At 47.7% G+C, this 20743-nt stretch overlaps 1 protein-coding gene across 2 annotated transcripts in view; it reads right to left on the bottom strand.

Moving 5' to 3' along the window:
- Nucleotides 1-619, bottom strand: part of CSNK1G2 (casein kinase 1 gamma 2) — a 108452-nt gene extending 107833 nt beyond the window's left edge. The window contains exon 1 of one of the 2 annotated variants that reach the window (XM_074978083.1): nucleotides 478-619. The gene's annotated coding sequence lies outside the window, so the exon portion shown is untranslated. The remainder of the gene's footprint in view (nucleotides 1-477) is intronic. The other variant, XM_074978084.1, reaches the window with a different exon arrangement.
- Nucleotides 620-20743: the final 20124 nt, after the last annotated feature.

Raw genomic sequence — 20743 nt, 5'->3', positions numbered from 1 at the left:
CAAAAATACCAAACCAAAAGCCCCAAACAACTTAGAAAGGATCGCACCATGCATGCCTCAGAGACGAGGCACACAGCAGCCACAGCAGGGCCTCAAAAAGAAAAGGGGTTAAAAAACGCGCCCCGGGAGGGTTTTGCTTCTTTTACAAAAATGGTACGAAATATCCCCTGCGCACAATTACTGTAGCAAGAACCCGCCACCCCCAACGCTGGCAGGCGGCTCTTTGAGGGGACAATCCCCCCCTTTTCCCAGCCCCTCCCCAGCAAGCAGCTCCGCCGCACCCCTTACCAAGCCCCCGCACCGCCCCCCCCCCAGTCGGGGAGCTTCGCCGCACCCCCTGCACCGACCCCCGCCGGCTGGAAGCCCCCCCGCACCGACTCCCCGCCCCCCCTGAGAGGGCCGCCTGAGGGGTCGAGCTAGGGCGCAGCAACAGGGCAGCTCGACGCCCCACGGCCCCGCCGCTAGCGGGGTCCTTACCTCGGCGGGGCTCTCAGAGGCGGGGGCCAGCCCCCTGGCCCCCCGCCAGCCGCTCCATTGTCGGCTCCCTCCCGCAGTTGTTGTCTCTTTAAGCTTCTTCTCTCCCTTCCCCCCCTCCCCTACACACGCTGTACGGCCAGCAGGCGCCCGGCGATGCCGCTACGCCACCGGCGTAGGACTCAGCGGCAGCCTAGGCCACGCACGCCACGCCGGCGGCGCACAAGCTTTCAGTGAATAGCGAGCCTGAGGTTTACAGGCCACAGCAGGCTTGACGCACGCGCGGTTGAAGGGAGGGAGGCGGCAGAGCGCTGTTTGCGTAAAGCGCGTTCGAGAATAGGATCCGGAGAAAGGCGGGGGAGAGAGGGCAGGAGGGCTTTTGCGACAGTGACGGCTCGCTTAGCGGCTTGCCCAGGACTCCGCCCCGTAACCCCGCCCTCTTCCTTTAACTCTTCTTCTGCGGTGCGCTTCGCGCCAGGCCAGGCTGTCAGCTGCGTGATGCTGTGGGCGTGGCCTCGGCAGCTCCGCGAGGGGCAGCCTAACGCCCGGGGGGCATGCAGCCGTCCAAGGAACTGCGCCCTGTAGAGCAGCCCCTCTCGCCAGGCATAGCCCCACTAGAGCATCATCGCCAGTCCGTCCCTGCGGCACAGCACCCTGCAGAGCAGCCCCACGCCCCCAGTGCAGGCAGCCCCAAGCTCCCCGCGCACCTGGCACAGCCGTCTGCAGAGCAAATCCTCCCCTGACCCCAGTGGCGTCAGCCCCAGCCCCTCCCCCCTGGCACAGCGCCTGCAGAGCAGCACCCCCATTGCAGGCAGCCCCTCGCTCTCCCCCAGGCACAACACCATACAGAGCAAACCCTCCTCTGTCCCCATTGCAGGCAGCCCCTAGCTCCCTCTCTCCCTCCCCCCCCACGAGGCACAGCACCCCTCAGATCAGACTCACCTGCCCCCAGTGCAGAAAACCCCTAGCTTCCACCCACAAGGCACAGCGTTCTGCAGAACAGCCCCTAGCTGCCCCCGGCAGCCCCAGCCCTTCCCTCCAGGGCATAGTGCCAACTCAGAAAAAGCTCTCCCCTGTTCCCAGTGCAGGCAGCCCCACTACCCCACCCCTGCTAATGCCCTGGGCATTGTTGTCAAAGTACCTAGGTGCCTGCGTATGCTGGTACTGAAATAGAAGAACCCACAAAACCTCTGGGTTCAAACAATCATTTTCCAACCCACTGTCCCTTTCCCCTACTGTAATACTAACCAACCCTATAGCTTAAATTATCACTAACCATGTTTAGATGGGTGACCATTTTCATTATTGTAGTATTGTCAACCCCAAGCACTAGTGGACAACCTGCAGCCTATGGGACGCATACAGCCCATTGGGGTTCTGTGTGTGACCTGCAAGATGGTTTGTTTACTGCTGCCCACATGCTATTACAATAATAAAAAATCGGGGGTTGCTGGGTTTTGCTGGGTTTTGTCTGCATAGGTCCCCCCCACCGGTGTTACTGAAGTGATGCCCACTTAAAGCAAGGGCACGTGAAGTGAGGTACGTGCTGAGTGCATCTGATGTTGACCATAAGAACCCCGTGCTCCCTCTGCATCCAATCATAGCCTTGGTATGTTTCAATCTGCACACCTCACAAATTCTAGGTACACAAGTGCAGTTAGCAAAACTTGTCCTGTCTTGGTTACGACAATCTTATGGCCCACTGAGGTGAAGGAAAGCTGCTCATGCCACCAAGTCATTAGCCTAGGTGGTCCATCACTGACACCAAGTATTAAAAAAAAATCATGATTTCGGCTCCCAAAAGCCATGAGATCAGCTTAAAAATCAAGTGATTTTACTGAACAATAGATGATGGGTTCTTTTTATTTACTTTTGAGGTTTTGATTCTTCAAGTTTACATTTTCAAGCTTTTTCAGGCACCTCAAGAGCTAGAAGCATCTTTTATTTTACAAATGGAAGTGAGATGCTCACTTAACATGCTTCTGGGAGTTGGAGCTTTAGGAAAACACCAGATATCACAAGAGTGCAAGAGCTGGCCACTCTATAGGACATGACAGTTCTGTAATATGTGCTAGAAGTGCACCATGCTTTTCTCAGGAGAAGCACAGAAGACAGGCCTTAAAATATTTTACTGTCCAAAGCCTCATCCTAACTTCAGTGTGGTTTCATGTGGATGTATGGGCACACACATATGGAACAATATATATGATGATGGATTTGGAAGAGGCAGCATGACCTAGTAGATACTGGAGTGGAACTGCAGTGGAATGAAACCTAAGTTTTCCCACTGATCTGCTGATTCATGTTTTGCTCTCTCTGCCTGTGTTTTCTTTCCATCCCTAATCTAGTTCTTTTCTAAACTTTTCCAGGAAAGGATTGTCTCTCACCAGCTGTTTGCATAGCCTGGGCATAATGGGGTACACTCTTGATTAGGATAGTATCGGAGGGGTAGCCATGTTAGTCTGGATCTGTAACAGCAACGAAGGGTCCTGTGGCACCTTATAGACTAACAGAAGAGTTTTGAGCCTGAGCTTTCGTGAGCACAGACTCACTTCATCAGATGCTCTTGATTAGGGTCTCCAAGCACCAATGCAACACAAATATTATGTAAGGAATGTGGCAGCAGGAACGCAGTGCTGCTGAAGGCTAGGAGGAATGTGTCTCCCAGAGATCATTTGCATGAGAATGCAAAGGTGTGCATGTGTGATACCTTTCAGGCAAAGCCTAATGGGTAGCAAGTAAGCCATGTGATTTTGTCTATTGTAAACACATTGTTGTAAAATCACAATTTATGCTGACATTCAGTGTGGGAGTTGTGAGATCTCACCACTGCTCTGGGTTGTTGTGGAGGACAGGGCAGTCGCCGTAGGTGCATAAGACATTGATTACACAGGGCTCCCTGGTTTCATACCCTGTATGAGGGTATGAAGAAGGCATTAGGACCCACCCAGAACAAGATGGCACCTCTGAAGTCCAAATCTGGTAAAGTCATTGCTGACAAAGCCAAACAGATGGAGCACTGGGTTGAGCACTACTCTGAGCTGTACTCACACGAGAATGTTGTGGTTGACACAGCCCTCGATGCTGTTGAGCTCCTACCAGTAATGGATGAACTGGATCAGGAACCAACTGTGGATGAACTGAAGACAGCTATCGACAGCATTGCAGCAGGAAAGGCCCCTGGTCAGATGGTATACCACCAGAGGTAATCAAATGTGCTGTGGACACACTCCTGGAACCCCTGCATGAGCTGCTGTGCCTGTGCTGGAAAGAGGGTGAGGTTCCACAGGATATGTGTGACGCTAACATTGTAACATGGTATAAGAACAAAGGAGACAGAAGCGACTGCAACAACTACCGTGGAATCTCCCTCCTAAGCGTCACTGGTAAACTGTTCGCTCGCATCATCCTTGGCAGACTCCAGAAGATTGCTGAGAGGGTGTACCCCGAATTGCAGTGCGGATTCTGTGCAGAGAGGTCTACTGTTGACATGGCCTTCTCTCTAAGGCAGCTGCAGGAGAAATGCAGGGAGCAGAGAAAGCCACTCTACATAGCCTTCATCGACTTGACCAAGGCTTTTGACTTGGTTAGCAGGGATGGTCTGTTCAAACTGCTCCACAAGATAGGCTGTCCTCCACGGTTACTCAAGATGATCCAGTCGTTCCACGAAGACATGAGAGGAACCATCCAATATGATGGCACATTATCGGATGCTTTCAGAATCAGGAGCGGCGTCAAACAAGGATGCGTGCTTGCTCCGACATTGTTCGGGATCTTCTTCGCACTCCTCCTGAAGCATGCCTTTGGATCTTCAACAGAGGGCATCTTGCTGCACACAAGATCTGATGGGAAACTGTTTAACCTTGCAAGGCTGAGAGCTAAGACTAAGGTGCGAGAAGTCCTCATCAGAGACATGCTGTTTGCAGATGATGCTGCTGTAGTGTCTCACACAGAAGACCAGCTTCAAAAACTGCTGGATCGGTTCTCCAAAGCGTGCAAGGACTTTGGGCTTACCATCAGCCTAAAGAAGACGTTGCTGAATCCCCATCAATCAACACTGACAACTATATGTTAGAGGTCATCCATGAGTTCGTTTAGCTCGGGTCCACCATCACTGACACCCTGTCGTTGCACACTGAGCTAAATAGGAGGATCGGAAAAGTGGCCACAACTCTGTCCAGACTCAGCAAGAGAGTGTGGAATAACAACAAGCTGTACACTCACGCCAAAATGCAAGTCTACAGAGCCTGCATCCTCAGCACCCTCGTTTATGGCAGCGAGACTTGGACTCTGTACGCCCGCCAGGAAAAGAGGCTGAACGTCTTCCACTTGCGCTGCCTCAGGCACATCCTTGGAATATCATGGAAGGACAGAGTTACCAACACTGCCGTCCTCGAGCAAGCTGGAATCCCAACCATGCACACCCTCCTCAGGCAGCGTCGACTCCGCTGGCTTGGCCACGTCCACAGGATGGACAATGGAAGGATTCCAAAAGACATCATGTATGGTGAGCTAGCCTCTGGCAAAAGACCCCCTGGACGCCCCCAGTTGCGTTACAAAGATGTCTGCAAGAGAGACCTCAGAGAGGTAGACATCGAGCTGGACAACTGGGAAGAACTAGCAGACGACCGCGGCAGATGGAGGCAGGGGTTACACAAGGGCCTTCAGAAGGGCGAGTTGAAGATCAGACAGCTAGCAGAGGAGAAGCGAGCATACAGAAAGCACAATAAGGACTTGCCAGACACCCACTACATCTGCAAGAGATGCAGCAAGGACTGTCACTCTCGTGTGGGTCTTTATAGTCACAATAGACGCTGTAAATGAAGTCTTAAATTGAAACTTTAAAGGGCGCGATCCATAGTCTGTGCAGACTGAAGGATGCCTACTACCTACCCTGGTTTAAAGCATTGTAAGGTGTGCTTGGTAAGTGTTCTTGTCTGGTGTTCTTGTCTGGTTGGTGTCTTGGTCATTTAGCTAAAAGTCTGGTTTGATTAGCTGTTTTTATCTGTTGAAAGTTAGAGCTGGATATGGTGGTTTTCATGAAACTCCATCCCAGACACATGGGGTATGTCTATACTAGCCGACTACTTTGAAGTAGCTGGCACAACATCAAAATAACAGGTATTGGCTACATCTACAGTAGCCCCAAACTTTGAAATGGGCATTTTGAAGTTTACTAATGAAGTGCTGAAATGCATATTCAGTGCTTCATTAGCATGTGGGTAGCTGTGGCACTTCAAAATTGATGCACCTTGCAGCTGTGCAGCTCATCCAGATGGGGCTCCATGGGAATAAGGGGACTTTGAAGTAGGCGGGGTCCTTTCGAAAAGGAGCCCTGTCTGGACAAGCCGCATGGCTGCGAGGCACGTCAATTTCAAAGTGCCACGGCCGCCCGCATGCTAATGAAGCGCTGAATATGCATTTCAGCGCTTCACTAGTAAACTTTGAAATGGCAATTTGAGTGGCCATTTCGAAGTTTTGGGCTAGTGTAGACATGGCCATTGTGTGCTATTTTGATGTTGAAATTGACATTAGATGGTGAGACATCAAAATTACTATTCCTGTCTGAAGATGGGAATAGTGCCCTACTTTGACATTCAACGTTGAAGTAGGGCATGTGTAGACAAATCTGTGTCCCGCTACTTTGAAATAACGGGGTCCTCCATGGCGGCCATCAGCTGAGGGGTTGAGAAATGCTCTGTCCAGCCCCTGTGGGGCTCTATGGTCACCGCGTGCAGCAGCCCTTAGCCCAGGGCTTCTCGCTGCTGCTGCTGCAGCTGGGGGTCTGTGCTGCATGCACAGGGTCTGCAACCAGTTGTTGGCTCTGTGGATCTTGTGCTGTGCAGGGCAAGTGTGTTTGGGAGGGGTCCTTTAAGGGAGCGGCTTGGGGCTTTGCCGGCCCCTTATTTCGACGGGGAGCGCTTGTGTGTGTGGATGCTCCTCATTTCCTTCCGGGGCGGCTCCTTTCGATGTTCCCCGTCGCTACTTCAACGTTGAACATTGAAGGCACCAGTCCTGGGGGACATGTAGACGATACGCATCGAAGTAGCCTATTTCGATGTCCTAACTTTGAAATAGGCTACTTCGACGTAGTGTGCTAGTGTAGCCATTAAGAGATGAAATCATGAGTAGAAGGTGAGACCACACAGAGCTGAAATCACAGTTTGCCTCAGGGCAATTACCCCAGCAGATGCTGGTAGGTGACCGGTAGGAGGAGTGCTGGATGACAGTGACTGGCGGGTGGCTGGCTGGTAAGGGAGCAGCGGCAGATGACAGCGGCTGGCCAGCGGGTGGCCAGTAAGGGAGTAGCAGCGGACGGTGTGACTGGTGGCTGGCCAGTAAGGGCACAGTGGACGGACGGATGGCATGACCGACAGGCAGCCAGTAGGAGGAGTAGCCAGCAGCCAGCAGGTGGCAGTCAGTGGGATGCTGCAGACAAGTGGACAGCTAGTACTGCCCTGGTGATGTATCTGTAGGCTCTGGGTCTGGGACTGCACCGCAAGAGGTACACCCTGTAACTGTGCATGGGGTAAAGGCCAAGAGACTTGGTTCTATAGCATATGGGGATGGTATCTTGTTAAAGGGGTTTGTCTTTCCTTTGCTTAGATATACTGCATCTGTCACCATAAACTTGGGGTAGGTTATTGTCATTAAATAAGTTGTTTCTATCCTAGACTCTGTGCTTGTGAGGGGGGAAGAACTGCCTTAAAGGCACCCAGCAAGTGGGGTGAGATTGTCCCAGGCCACTGGGTGTGGGCACAAGCCGGTTGGTTGTATCCTTGACAGGAAACCCCTAGGAGCTGAACCTGGCCCTTCTGGCAGGCACCTGGCATTAATAGAAGGGTTACATTTATAATAACATGCATCAAAAGTATGGAATAAGGGGAGGAGATGATTCCAGAAAGAAGTGTGTGCTGCTATTCTTTACACAGGTTGAACCTATCTAATCTAGAACTCTCTTGTTCAGCATCTGTAATCCAACAGCATTTTAGTTAGCCAGATGACAATTTACCATGGGTGTAGTAGCCAAGTTTCCCATGATCCCATAAAGTTTGTTTACAGGCACCAGTCCTGGCTCTCAGTGTTCTGTGCTGTTATTTAGCTCTAATTTAACACTTAAATTTATTTCTAAGAGACAGTAAGCAGTGGAAGTGTTCGTAATGCTGCTACACAATATTGATTTCACAAGATTCAGCAAATTCTCTCATTCAGCACTGGTCAGGTCCTGAGGGTGCCGCACTAGAGAGGTTTAACCTGTAGTATTTTAATGGTTCAAATGCTCTAGGTTTCATAATTGGTGTGTAGTGTTTTGTCTTGTGATCCTTCTGCAATAACCAGCTTTTAAAAAGCATTAGCTCAAATAAAAAAGTTGGCAAACAGCCCGCATGCAGAGGATCACAGGCTGTGCTACAAATGTGGATTTCATAGTGTGACTTCAAAGTAGGAAGAATATAAATAAGAACATAGTAAGCAAAAACTTCGTATTTTTCATGCAGTTATCTTTTAGATCTGTAAAATTTTGGGGTCAGACTCTTCATATTTTATTGTTTTACACTATTCGTATATATGCTTATAGCACCAAAATAATAACAATTCATAATAAATTGTTTGGGACTCAGTAACCATGCAAACTAAAAGCTGTCACCTTCTTGGGGCAGTTTGAAAATGTGTTTGGCAGTTTGAAAAGTGTGACTTGGGAGTGCCTTGTTCCACGTGGGCCTCCAAGGGCTGATTGGACTGGAGGCAAGAGTTTGAGCCAGGCTTGGCCAGCAGCCTTATAAAGAAGACAGCCACAGTGAACGCTATTAGCAGTGAACAGGGAGTTTGCCTGGGCGCTCACCTTGGGAGGAGCCCAATATTGATTAGTCTCTTTCTTACAGTTTGTTTTTCTTCTACCCTTCAAGACAGTTCTAAAACCACCTGAGAGAACTTTCTTAGGAAGGGGAAAAATAGATAGTGAGAAGTCAGCTGTTGTGACCTGCACTGCATGTGCCATGTTTGTCTTACTCCAGGAGAATAGAAAGGATTTTTTCTATACCAAGTGCAAGCTAGTTGCCCTCTTGGAAGAAAAGAGTAGAGGTCTTGAGGCATAAATATCAACCCTGTTGTCCATCAGAGAAAGTGAAGACTTCCTCCACAGAAGGCAGCATTTAGTCCTGCAGGCACAGCAGGCTGAGCAACCAATGAGGGCAGTACAAACTGAGGAAGAAAACTGGAAGCATGTAACCTACAGGAGAAGAAAGCCAATTCAGGTATCTCCAACTCCAGGGGAGGTAAGCAACCACTTTTTCAGGCTCTCTGCATGGGTCATATGGTGGAAAATGCTGAGGCAAAGACCTCACAGGGAAGGGATCAGAAGACAACCCCGCTGACTGGAAGGCATGGGATGTGTTGTCCTAAGGATGGGCGTTCTATGACCACCACCCCCAAGAGAAGAAGACAGGTGGTGGTGGTTGGAGACTCCCTTCTAAGAGGAACAGAGTGATCCATCCATCTACTATCCAGACCTGGAATCTCGGGAAGTTTGCTGCTTACCAGGAGCTAAAATCCAGGATGTAACAGAGAGTCTTCCAAAAATAATCAAACCTGTGGATTATTACTCCTTCCTACTTCTCCATGTAGGAACCAATGACACAGCAAAGAACAACCTTGAGCAGATCACCACAGATTATGTAACTCTGGAAGAAAGATCAAGGAATATGAAGCACGTGTTCTCTTCCATCCTCCCTGCTGAAGGAAGGGGTCCAGGTAGGAATCATCACATCATGAAAGTAAATGTGTTGTTGTGCAGGTGGTGTTGGAGAGAGGGATTTGGTTTCTTTGACCATGGGATTCTATTTTGGGAACAAGGATTGCTGGGAAGAGATAGGATCCACCTGACGAAGAGAGGAAAGAGCATCTTTGCTGACAGGCTTGCAAACCTAGTGAGAAGGGCTTTATGCTAGGTTTTTCGAGGGATGAAAGAATCCCAAACATTGTTACTGTCTGGGGACCAACTGGTTAACTAGTAGTACAGCAGAAAAGGACCTAGGAATTACGGTGATGAGAGCCTGGATATGAATCAATAGTGTGGCCTTGTAGCCAAGAAGGCTAATGGCATATGGGATGCATTAGGATGCATTAGAAGGAGCATTTCCAGCAGAGCTAGAGAAGTTATTATTCCCCTCTGTTTGGCACTGGTGTGAGGCAACATCTGAAATACTGCATCCAGTTTTGGGCCCTCCAGTATGGAAAGGATGTGGTTCACTGACGACATAGTTATCATCAAGGAAGATGAAGAGAAGCTAGTGAAAATGGTGCACGTGTGAACTGAGGAAGGGAGGCAGTATGGACAGATTATGAACATTGATAAAAAGAAGACAATGGTATTTGGAGATAAGGAAATAGGAAGGAAGATCAGTGTAGACAGGATCAAACTAGAGAACATGGAAAAGTTCATGTGTCTGGGGAGTAACATGATGTATGATCTAGCTTGTAAGAAGGAAATAGCAACTAGAATACTGAAAGCAAGAACGAGTTCAAAGGTGATGGATAAGATCTTGAAAACATGTATTCAGCAGCATGTTGTATGGATGTGAGATGTAGGTGATAATGAAAGATTCAAAGAGAATGATATGGGCGTTCTAGAGGAGTTGTTGTGGAAAGATTCTGAGAATAGGATGGATGCAGAAGGTCACCAATGGGGAATTATATAGGAAAGAGAACCTACTGCAGAAGATTACACAATGGAAGTTACAACTATTCAGACATATCTCAGGAATGAATGACGAGCAAAAAGTCAAGACCATGCTATTTGGCATAATGGATAGTTTGAATTGGACAGGCAGACCTCTCAGAGAATGGATAGATGATATGTTAGATTGGCTTAGTTTCTGTAGACTAGCTCCTCACTATTCTGCACTGGACAGGGAAAGGTGGAAGGAAATAGGGAGGGAGGCATTGGACACCAATGGGCACTGAGCCTAAGGTTGTTGACGATGATGATGAGTTGTGGGAATGGGAGATAGTGCTGCCAACTCCAGGGGTTAGGCAGGAATAATTGTGTCGCTTAGGCATATAACTTTGTCACACCCTTAAGTTTCTAGCATAGATCTGGTCTGAGCAAAGGCTAGGCTCTGGGTGTGGTCAAGGAAAGGAGAGGAGGAGCCAGAAATGGGAGAGGTGGAGCCAGTGTTCTTGCTAATATCTTCCATCCAGGGACCTAATACATTTTGTTATGTGCACCAAAGCATGTGCGGATGTAGAAAAACATGCTGCCAGCTGTGGTCACTCTGCTATTCAGCTGGGTGGCACCTGAATCTCTCCTGGGCAGCCGCCCAAGCACTCAGCTCACAAAGAACATTGGGCGGAGCCAGAGATGGAGGAATGGAGACACAGTACATAGCTGCTACCAGCGAGCCATAGACGCCCTCAGCAGAGCAATTCTCTCTTAATCTGCTTACCTATAATAGGGGTCAGGGAGGAATGGTCTGAGACTCAAAAAAATGCCATACAGCGAGAGACAGAAGAAGCTCAATTTAGTCAAGAGACGACTGGGAGATGATTTGACGAGACTCTACAAGCGCCTACCTGGAAGATGATTTCTGATAGGAGAGAGCTCTTTGACCCAGCTGGAAAAGACGAGACACAACCCAGCAGCTGGACTGTTGAAGAGCAAAGAATTCTGACTTGAAGGAAGGTGCACATGCTAATCCTGTGGGGAATTAACCACGGGAAAGACTTACTCAAGGCTCAGGTGGCTTTTCCATTCCTTGTGGTCTTTACATCAGGACTGGGGGCCTTTCTAAGCCACCTGTGGTAGGTCAGAAAGAGTAATGGCCTCAAGGCAGGAATCGCTAGGATAAGTTCTTGAGCTTGTACCAGGCAGGAGACCCAACTAGATGATCACAGAGGCCTCTTCACAGAATCACAGAATCATAGGGCTGAAATTACAGAATCATAGGGCTGGAAGGGACCTCAGGGGGTCATCTAGTCCAGCCCCCTGCTTCAAGCCGGATCAGCCCCCACTGAGTCACCCAGCCAGGACCTTAAAAACTTCGAGGGATGGAGAATCCACCACATATCTAGGCAACGCATTCCAATGCTTCACCACCCGCCTGGTGAAGTAGTTTTTCCTAATATCTAACCTACACCTCTCCCTCTTCAACTTCAGACCATTACTCCTTGTTCTGCCATCTGACACTACTGAGAACAGTTTCTCAACCCCCTCTTTAGAGCTCCCCTTCAGGAAGTTGAAGGCTCCTATTAATTCACCCCTAAGTCTTCTCTTCTATAAACTAAACAAGCCCAAATCCCTCAGCCTTTCCTCATAGGTCATGTGCTCCAGTCCCTTAATCATTTTTGTTGCCCTCTGCTGAACCTGCTCCAGCAAATCCACATCCTTTTTATATCAGGGGGCCTAAAACTGGACACAATATTCCAGATGCGGCCTCACCGGTGCTGGATAGAGGGGAACAGCCACTTCTCTAGATCTGCTCAAAATGCTCCTCCTAGTGCACCCCAGTACGCCGTTAGCCTTCATGGCCAGGAGGGAACACTGTTGACTCATATCCAGCCTTTCATCCACCATAACCCCTAGGTCCCTTTCCATTGTACTGCTACTGAGCCAGTTGGTCCCCAGCCTATAACAATGCTTGGGATTCTTCCGCCCCAGGTGCAGGACTCTACACTTCTCCTTGTTGACCCGCAACAGATTTCTTTTGGCCCAGTCCTCCAATTTATCCAGGTCACTCTGGATTCTCTCTCTACCCTCCGACATATCTACTTCTCCCCCTGGTTTTGTGTCATCAGCAAACTTGTTGAGGGTGCAATCCAGTCCCTCATCCAGGTCATTAATAAAGATGTTGAACATCACTGGCCCCAGAACCAAGCCTTTCGGCACTTTGCTTGAAACCGACCACCATACAGCTATTGAGCCATTGACCACTACCCATTGGGGCTGACCTTCAAGCCAGCTTTCTATCCATCTTACAGTACAAAGATCCAAACCATATTTCCTCATCTTATGTACTAGAATGTTGTGGGAGACCGTATCAAAAGCTTTGCTAAAGTCAAGGTGTATCACATCCACTGACTTCCCCATGTCCACAGAGCTTGTTACATCATCATAGAAGCTAATCAGATTGGTGAGGCAGGACTTGCCCCTGCCGAATCCATGTTGGCGACTTTTGATCACTTTCCCCTCTTCCAAGTGCTCCAAATGGATTCCTTGAGGATTCCCTCCATTATTTTCCCAGGGATTGAGGTGAGACTGACTGGTCTATAGTTCCCTGGATTGTTCTTCTTCCCTTTTTTAAAGATGGACACTATGTTTGCCTTTTTCCAGTCATCTGGTATGTCCCCCGATCTCTAAGAGTCTTCAAAGTTAATGGCCAAAGCTTCAGCAATGACATCTGCCAATGCCCTCAGTACCCTCGGGTGCATTAAATCCAGACCCATGGATTTGCATACTTCTAATTTTTCTAGATAGCTCAGAACTTGTTCCTTCCCCACAGATGGCTGCCCTCCACCTTCCCATACTGCATTGTCTAGGACTGTTGTGTGGGAGTTGACTTTGTCCGTGAAGACTGAGGAAAGAAAAAGCATTGAGTACTCCAGCTTTTCCTACATCATCTGTCACTAGGTTACCTCCCTCATCCAGTGACAGCCCCACACCTTCTTTGATAACCTGGTTATTGTTCACATGCCTGTAGAAACCCTTCTTGTTACTCTTCACATCCCTTGCCAGTTGCAGTTCCAACTGTGCTTTCACATTCCTGATTACTGCTTGGCATTTTCCAGCTGTATGTTTATACTTCGCCTTAGTCAACTGTCCACATTTCCATTTCTTGTATGCATCCTTTCTGAAACAAAAAAGTAGTCAAGTAGCACTTTAAAGACTAACAAAATAATTTATTAGGTGAGCTTTCGTGGGACAGACCCACTTCTTCAGACCATAGCCATACCAGAACAGACTCAATATTTAAGGCACAGAGAACCAGAAACAGTAATCAAGGAGGAGGAGAAATCAGAAAAAAACATGCTCAGGCTGACATTATATACAAACAATGCCACATGAGACACAATCTCGACTATGCTGAACACCATGCTGTCCAGAGTCTCAAAAATAACCCAGATGTTATAATCAAACCAGCTGACAAAGGGGGTGGTGTTCATAGACTATGAACAGGAGGCAGCCAGACAACTCTCCAACACCACATTTTATAGACCTCTCTCTACTGATTCCACTTTGGAATTCCAAAGGAAACTACAACAACTACTTAAGGAACTACCTGCTGCTACTCGGGACCTTATTCACTCAGATGCACCATCTGAGCCCCAACCTGGATTATTCTATTTACTTCCCAAAATCCACAAACCTGGAAACCCTGGATGCCCTATCATTTCAGGTATTGGCACCCTTACCACCGGACTATCCAGTTACGTGGACTCCCTCCTCAAACTCTATGCCACCAACACTCCCAGCTGTCTCCGAGAGACCACTGACTTCCTGAGGAAATTACAAAACATTGGAAAAGTTCCTGATAACGCCATCCTTGCCAAGGATGTAGAGGCTCTCTACACTAATATTCCGCATAAAGATAGATTACAAGCAATCAGAAATACCATCCCTGATGTCACCACAGCCCATCTGGCGTCTGACCTCTGTAACTTTGTTCTCACCCACAATTATTTCTGATTTGGGGACAATTTATACCTCCAGATTAGTGGAACTGCTATGGGCACCTGCATGGTCAAGCTTAGTGGTGTAGGCAGCACTGGAGATGTGGTGGTTGGTGTCTGCTACAGGCTGCCAAATCAGGATGATGAGGTAGATGAGGCTTTTTCTGGACAACTGAGAGAAGTTTCCAGATCACAGGTTCTCGTTATCGTGGGGGACTTCAATTACCCTGACATCTGTTGGGAGATCAATATGGCGGTACACAAGCAGTCCAGGAAATTTCTGGAGAATGTTGGGGATCACTTCTTTGTACAAGTGCTGAGTGACCTGACCAGGGGTCATGCACGGCTCGACCTGCTGCTTACAAACAGGGAGGAACTAATAGGGAAGGTAGAGGTGGGGGACAACCTGGGAAGCAGTGATCATGAGTTGGTAGACTTCAGGATTCTGACCAAAGGAAGGAAAGAGAGCGGCAAATTACACACCTTGGACTTCAGAAAAGCAGACTGACTCTTTCAGGAACATGATGGGCAGAATCCCCTGGGATGCTATCATGAAGGGAAAAGGAGTCCATGAAAACTGGCAGTATTTTAAGGAAGCCCTATTGAAGGCGCAGAAAGAAACTGTCCCGATGCACAGAAAGAGAAGTAAATATGATAGGAGACCAGACTGGCTTAATGGGGAAATCCTTGGAAAACTTAGGCACAAAAAGGGAGCTTGCAAAAAGTGGAAACAGGGACAGATGTCTAGGGAGGGGTATAAACGTGTAGCTCGAGAACACAGGGCAGTTATCAGGAAGGCAAAAGCGCAACTAGAATTGCGACTCATGAGGAATGTGAAGGATAACAAGAAAAGTTTCTACAGGCATGTTAATAAGAAGAAGGTGATCAGAGAGGGCGTGGGGCCCCTCCTGGATGAGGGAGGTAACCCAGTGACAGATGACGTAGGGAAAGCTGAAGTACTTAATGCTTTCTTTGCCTCTGTCTTCACGGACAAAGACAGCTCCCGGACTAATGCGATAAGTGATGCATTGTGGGATGAAGGTGGACAGCCTTTGGTGGGGAAAGAACAGATTAGGAGCTATCTAAAAAGGCTAAATGTACATAAATCGATGGACCCAGACCTAATTCATCCTAGGGTTCTGAGGGAATTGGCGTATGTTGTTGACGAGCCCTTGGCCGTTATCTTTGAAAATTTGTGGAGATCGGGAGAACTCCCGGATGATTGGAAAAAGGCAAATGTAGTGCCCATCTTTAAAAAAGGGAAGAAGGATGATCCAGGGAACTATAGGCCAGTCAGTCTTATATCAGTCCCTGGAAAAATCATGGAGGGGTTCCTCCAGGAAGTCATTTTGAGGCACTTGGAAGAGGGGAGAGTGATCAGGAATAGTCAGCATGGATTCATGAAGAGCAAGTCATGCCTGACCAATCTGATTAGTTTCTACGATGAGATAACTGGCTCTGTGGATAGGGAAAAATCAATGGATGTGATTTATCTGGACTTTAGCAAAGCTTTTGATACGGTCTCCCACAATATTCTTGTCAGCAAGTTAAAGGAATGTGGGTTGGCTAAATGGATGGTAAGATGGATACAAAGCTGGCTAGAAGGTCAGGCCCAGAGGGTAGAGATCAGCAACTCGATGTTGGGATGGCGGTTGGTTTCTAGTGGAGTGCCCCGAAGTTCGGTTCTGGGTCCTGTTCTGTTCAACGTATTTATCAATGACTTGCATGAGGGATTGGATTGCACCCTCAGCAAGTTTGCGGATGACACTCAGTTAGGGGGAGAAGTAGATACACTGCAGGGTAGGGACAGGGTCCAGACTGACTTAGACAAATTGGAAGACTGGGCTGCAAGAAATCTGATGAGGATCAATGAGGGCAAGTGCAGAGTCCTGCACTTGGGCCGGAAGAATCCCAAGCATTGTTACGGGCTGGGGTCCAACTGGCTCGGTCGTAGTTTTGCAGAAAAGGATCTGGGAGTTGTAGTGGACGAGAAGCTGGACATGAGTCAACAGTGTGCCGTTGTAGCCAAGAAAGCTAATGGCATATTAAGTTGCATGAAGAGGAATGTTGCCAGTAGATCCAGAGAAGTGATTATTCCTCTTTATTTGGCTTTGGTGAGGCTACATCTGGAGTACTGTGTCCAGTTCTGGGCCCCCAATTATAGAAAGGATGTGGATACACTGGAGAGAGTCCAGCAGAAGGCGACCAAAATAATTAGGGGGCTGGAGCATATTACTTATGAAGAAAGGTTGAGGGAATTGGGACTGTTTAGTCTGCAGAAGAGAGGACTGAGGGGGGACTTGATAACAGCCTTCAAGTTACTGAAGGGAGGCTGGAGTGAGGCTGGTCACGGATGGCAGAACACGGAACAATGGTCTCAAGTTGTGGTTGAAGAGGTCCAGGTTGAACATTAGGAAAAACTTTTTCACTAGGAGGGTGGTGAAGAATTGGAATGGTCTACCCAGGGAAGTAGTGGAGTCTCCATTCCTGGAGGTGTTTAAGTCTCACCTTGACAAAGCCCTGGTGGGGTGGATCTGATGGGTTTGGTCCTGCTTAGAGCAGAGGGCTGGACTCGATGGGTTTTTTAGGTCTCTTTCAGCTCTATTGTTCTATGATTCTATGGCCCCAAAATATGCTAATATATTTATGGCTGACCTGGAACAACGATTCCTCAGCTCTCGTCCCCTATTACCCCTCCTCTACTTAAGATACATTGATGACATCTTTATAATTTGGACCCATGGTATAGAGAATCTAGAAGAATTCCACAGAGACTTTAACAATCTGCACCCCAACATCAATTTATGCCTTGACTACTCCACACGAGAGATACATTTCCTGGACACTACAGTAAAAATCAAGGATGGCCTGATTGGTACCACACTCTACCAGAAACCCACTGAGCGGTTTACTTACCTACATGCTTCCATCCTGCACAGACAACGAGATCCATTGTTTACAGTCAAGCCCTTAGGTACAATCGCATTTGCTCTGATCCTACTGACAGAGACCGAAAACTACAAGATCTCTACCAGATATTCATAAACCTGAATTACCCACCAGGAGAAATAAAAAAACAAATCGACAGGGCCAGATGAATAACTGGAGACCAGCTACTCCAAGATAGACCCAAAAAAGCCAAGAACAGAACACCACTGGTCATCACCTACAGCCCCCAACTCAAACCACTGCAACACATTATTAAAGACCTACAACCTATCCTTAATCAGGATACCACACTCCAGAAGGCCCTAGGTGATAGGTCTGTTCTCTCCTACAAACAACCTCCCAACCTTATGAGGATTCTCACCAACAGCCACAATCTATACTGCAGGAACACCAGTCCTGGAACTTTTCCTTGCAACAAAGCCCATTGTCAGCTTTGTCCACATATCTATTCTGGAGATACCATCACTAGACCTAACCAGGTTATTCACAGAATCATGGGCACATTGTCATGTTCCTCAACTGATATCATATATGTCATCATGTGCCAACAATGCCCAGATGCTTTGTATATTGGACAGACTTCAAACTCTCTTAGACAAAGTGGGCACAAAACAGACATAAAAACACTCCTGATTCACAAACCTATCAGTCAGCACTTCAATGGAGTGGGCCATTCTGTTAATGACCTGAAAGTATGCATTTTACTGAAGAGGAATTTTCACAACAGCTTGGAAAGAGAGGCTGCCAAACTCTTTTATATTCAAATTCAACACATTAACATATGGTTTGAACTGGGATGGGAATTTTTTAGCTCATTATAGGGGCTGTTTTGCATACTTGGTTTTGTCTAATTCTTGACTTCCCCCCACCCCATCTGCCCCTTTGCTCTCTGATTTGCTCACCTTGATCATATTTTTCTGATTTGTCAACCTTGATTACCATTTTTGGTTCTCTGTGTCTTAAATATTGAGTCTGTTCAGGTATGGCTATGATCTGAAGAAGTGGGTCTGTCGCAGAAAAGCTCATCACCTAATAAATTATTTTGTTAGTCTTTAAAGTGCTACTGGGCTGCTTTTTGTTCTCATCAAACTGAGTGACTGGGCAACAAAAATGGCAAATGAAATTTAATGTGGATAAGTGTAAGGTAATACACATTGGAAAAAATAGCCCCAACTATATTTACAATATGATTGGGGCTAATTTAGCTGTAACTAATCAGGAGAGAGATCTTGGAGTTATTGTGCATAGTTCCTTGAAAACATCCATGCAGTGTGCAGAGGCAGTCAAAAAGGCAAATACGATGTTAGATATTATTAAAAATGGGATAGAAAATAAGACAAGGAGTATCGTACTGCCCCTATATAACTCTATGGTACACCTACATTTTGAATACTGTGTACAGATGTGGTCTCCTCACCTAAAGAAAGATATCCTGGCACTGGAAACGGTTCAGAAAAGGGCAACTAGAGTGATATGGGGCTTGGAACAGGTCCCGTATGAGGAGAGGCTAAAAAGACTGGGACTTTTCAGTTTAGAAAAGAGGAGACTGGGGGGGACGTCATAGAGGTATATAAAATTATGACAGGTGTGGAGAGGGTGAATAAGGAGAAGTTATTTACTTGTGCCCATAATACAAGAATTAGAGGACACCAAATGAAATTAATGGGTAGCAGGTTTAAAACTAATAGAAGAAAGTTCTTCTTCACTCAGCCTATAGTTAACCTGTGGAACTCCTTGCCAGAGGAGACTGTGAAGGTTAGGACTATGACAGAATTTAAGAAAGAGCTAGATAAATTCAGGGAGGTTAGGTCCATAAGAGGCTATTAGCCAAGGGTAGGAATGGTGTCCCTGGCCTCTGATTGTCAGAGGCTGGAGATGGGTGGCAGGAGACAAATCACTTGATCATTGTCTTCGGTCCACCCCATTGGGGCACCTGGCATTGGCCACGGTCGGCAGACAGGCTACTGGGCTGGATGGTCCTTTGGTCTGACCCAGTATGGCCGTTCTTATGTTCTTATGATAATGTCATGATTTTGGAGTGACAACTTCCTGATAGTTGAACACTTGGAGTTGACAATATTGTGTGTGCTTGCACATTTACATTACCTTATGAGCTTAAAAAGTGCCACTTCTGCAGCAGGGAACTCTTTAACTCTTGTGAAAATGGCAGCTTATTTCTGGCCAGGATCTTTTTTACCACCTCAGCAAAAATAACCAATCAACCAAAACAAACCCATTTGGTGCTGTGATCTCTACCCTGCCCTTTGTCTGATGGGGGTGAAGCCAAAGGCAAGGTGGCTTTGCGGAACAATGGGATCTTCCATCCCATTTAGAAAGCCAAAAACCCCATTACTCGTGGGATTCAGTGCTCACAGCTCTGCCATGGACTGGAGCGATAGGGCTTTAACCTGGGAGAGGATTTCTGCAGCTGCAGCAAAATTCATTACTGCTGTGGGGGAGGGAGGGAAAAGGCAGCGTTTTTGTTTTGTTTTGGTGTGTGCTGATCTCATCTCACAGTCCCTGAGACACGAGCCTGCTCTCTGCAATCAACACAGCATCAGTAGCACCAAACAAGAAGCTTGGAAATAATATGTTAATCTGAGGGTTGTAGGAAGCTTTGGCTTAGCAAACGACACGAGCCTGGATGCACTCTGCAGCTGAGATGTAAAGCCCACAAGCACATGTTCCTAATCAGTAGAGATTCCTGGTGCGCAGCCTCACAGCGTCCTGATACCAAGCTGGGGGCCCTGCCCAGTGAGAAAAGTAGCCTGCCAGGATCCCCATAAGGATCTATCTCTGGCAACAGGCAACAGTTCTGCTCCCAACCCTCCCTGATTTTCCACAAAGTCACAAAAGGCCAAAGCCATTTTTATATCCCCCGTGCTTCCACCTTAGCCAGGGAGCAGTGTACCCAAAGGCTCCTCCCAGGGTCTGGCCAGTGCTGTTGAGGCAGGTGACCCATCCCTCCTAAGACAGGGTAGTCAGTGCTGAGAAATAAGTGTGCTGATGGACCTTTTGAATTTGACCAACCATTGCAGTGTGGCTCTGTGTTGTGGCAATGGGTATATAGGCTCAGGGCCTGGGCCCCATTGCTCATGGCACTATACACACCAATCCCAACAAGAAAGTGCCTGGGCTGACTGGCTGCCAGGTGAGGTTGGACAGGGGAGAGAATAGGCAGCGACAGGCAGCCTGGTGAAAGCCAGGGCTGTCTGATGGAGAGTGAGGAACTGAACTTCATTCCTCAGCCAAGAGTCCTGTGAAATGAGGAAGTGGCAGGGTGGGTCATCTTTGATGCAAGTGTCTTTTTTTTTTTTAGCAAATACCAAATGTGTGGGGCCTGGTCAGTTTCAACAAAACTTTCACTGGAAATGTCGAGGAACAAATTTCTGGTCAAAGCCCATTTTTGTTATCAGCTCCTTCATAGGGAGAAAACACCAGCACAAAGCGGTCTGTGATTTAGCAGAGAAAGGCAGAACACGCACCAACAGCTGGGAGCTGATGCCCAACATGCTCAGATTCAGAACTAGGTACAGTGAGGGCCACTAACCCTGGAGAAAGCTGCTAAGGACAGTGGTGGACTGTCCATCTCATAGAGTCTTTGGATCAAGACAGGCTGCCTGATGCACATGACTGGGCTTGAACTAGGGTGACTGAG

The sequence above is a fragment of the Carettochelys insculpta genome, chromosome 27 (assembly GCF_033958435.1).
Source record: "Carettochelys insculpta isolate YL-2023 chromosome 27, ASM3395843v1, whole genome shotgun sequence".
Lineage (NCBI taxonomy): Eukaryota > Metazoa > Chordata > Testudines > Carettochelyidae > Carettochelys > Carettochelys insculpta.
This window is presented reverse-complemented; position numbering and strand designations above follow the sequence as displayed.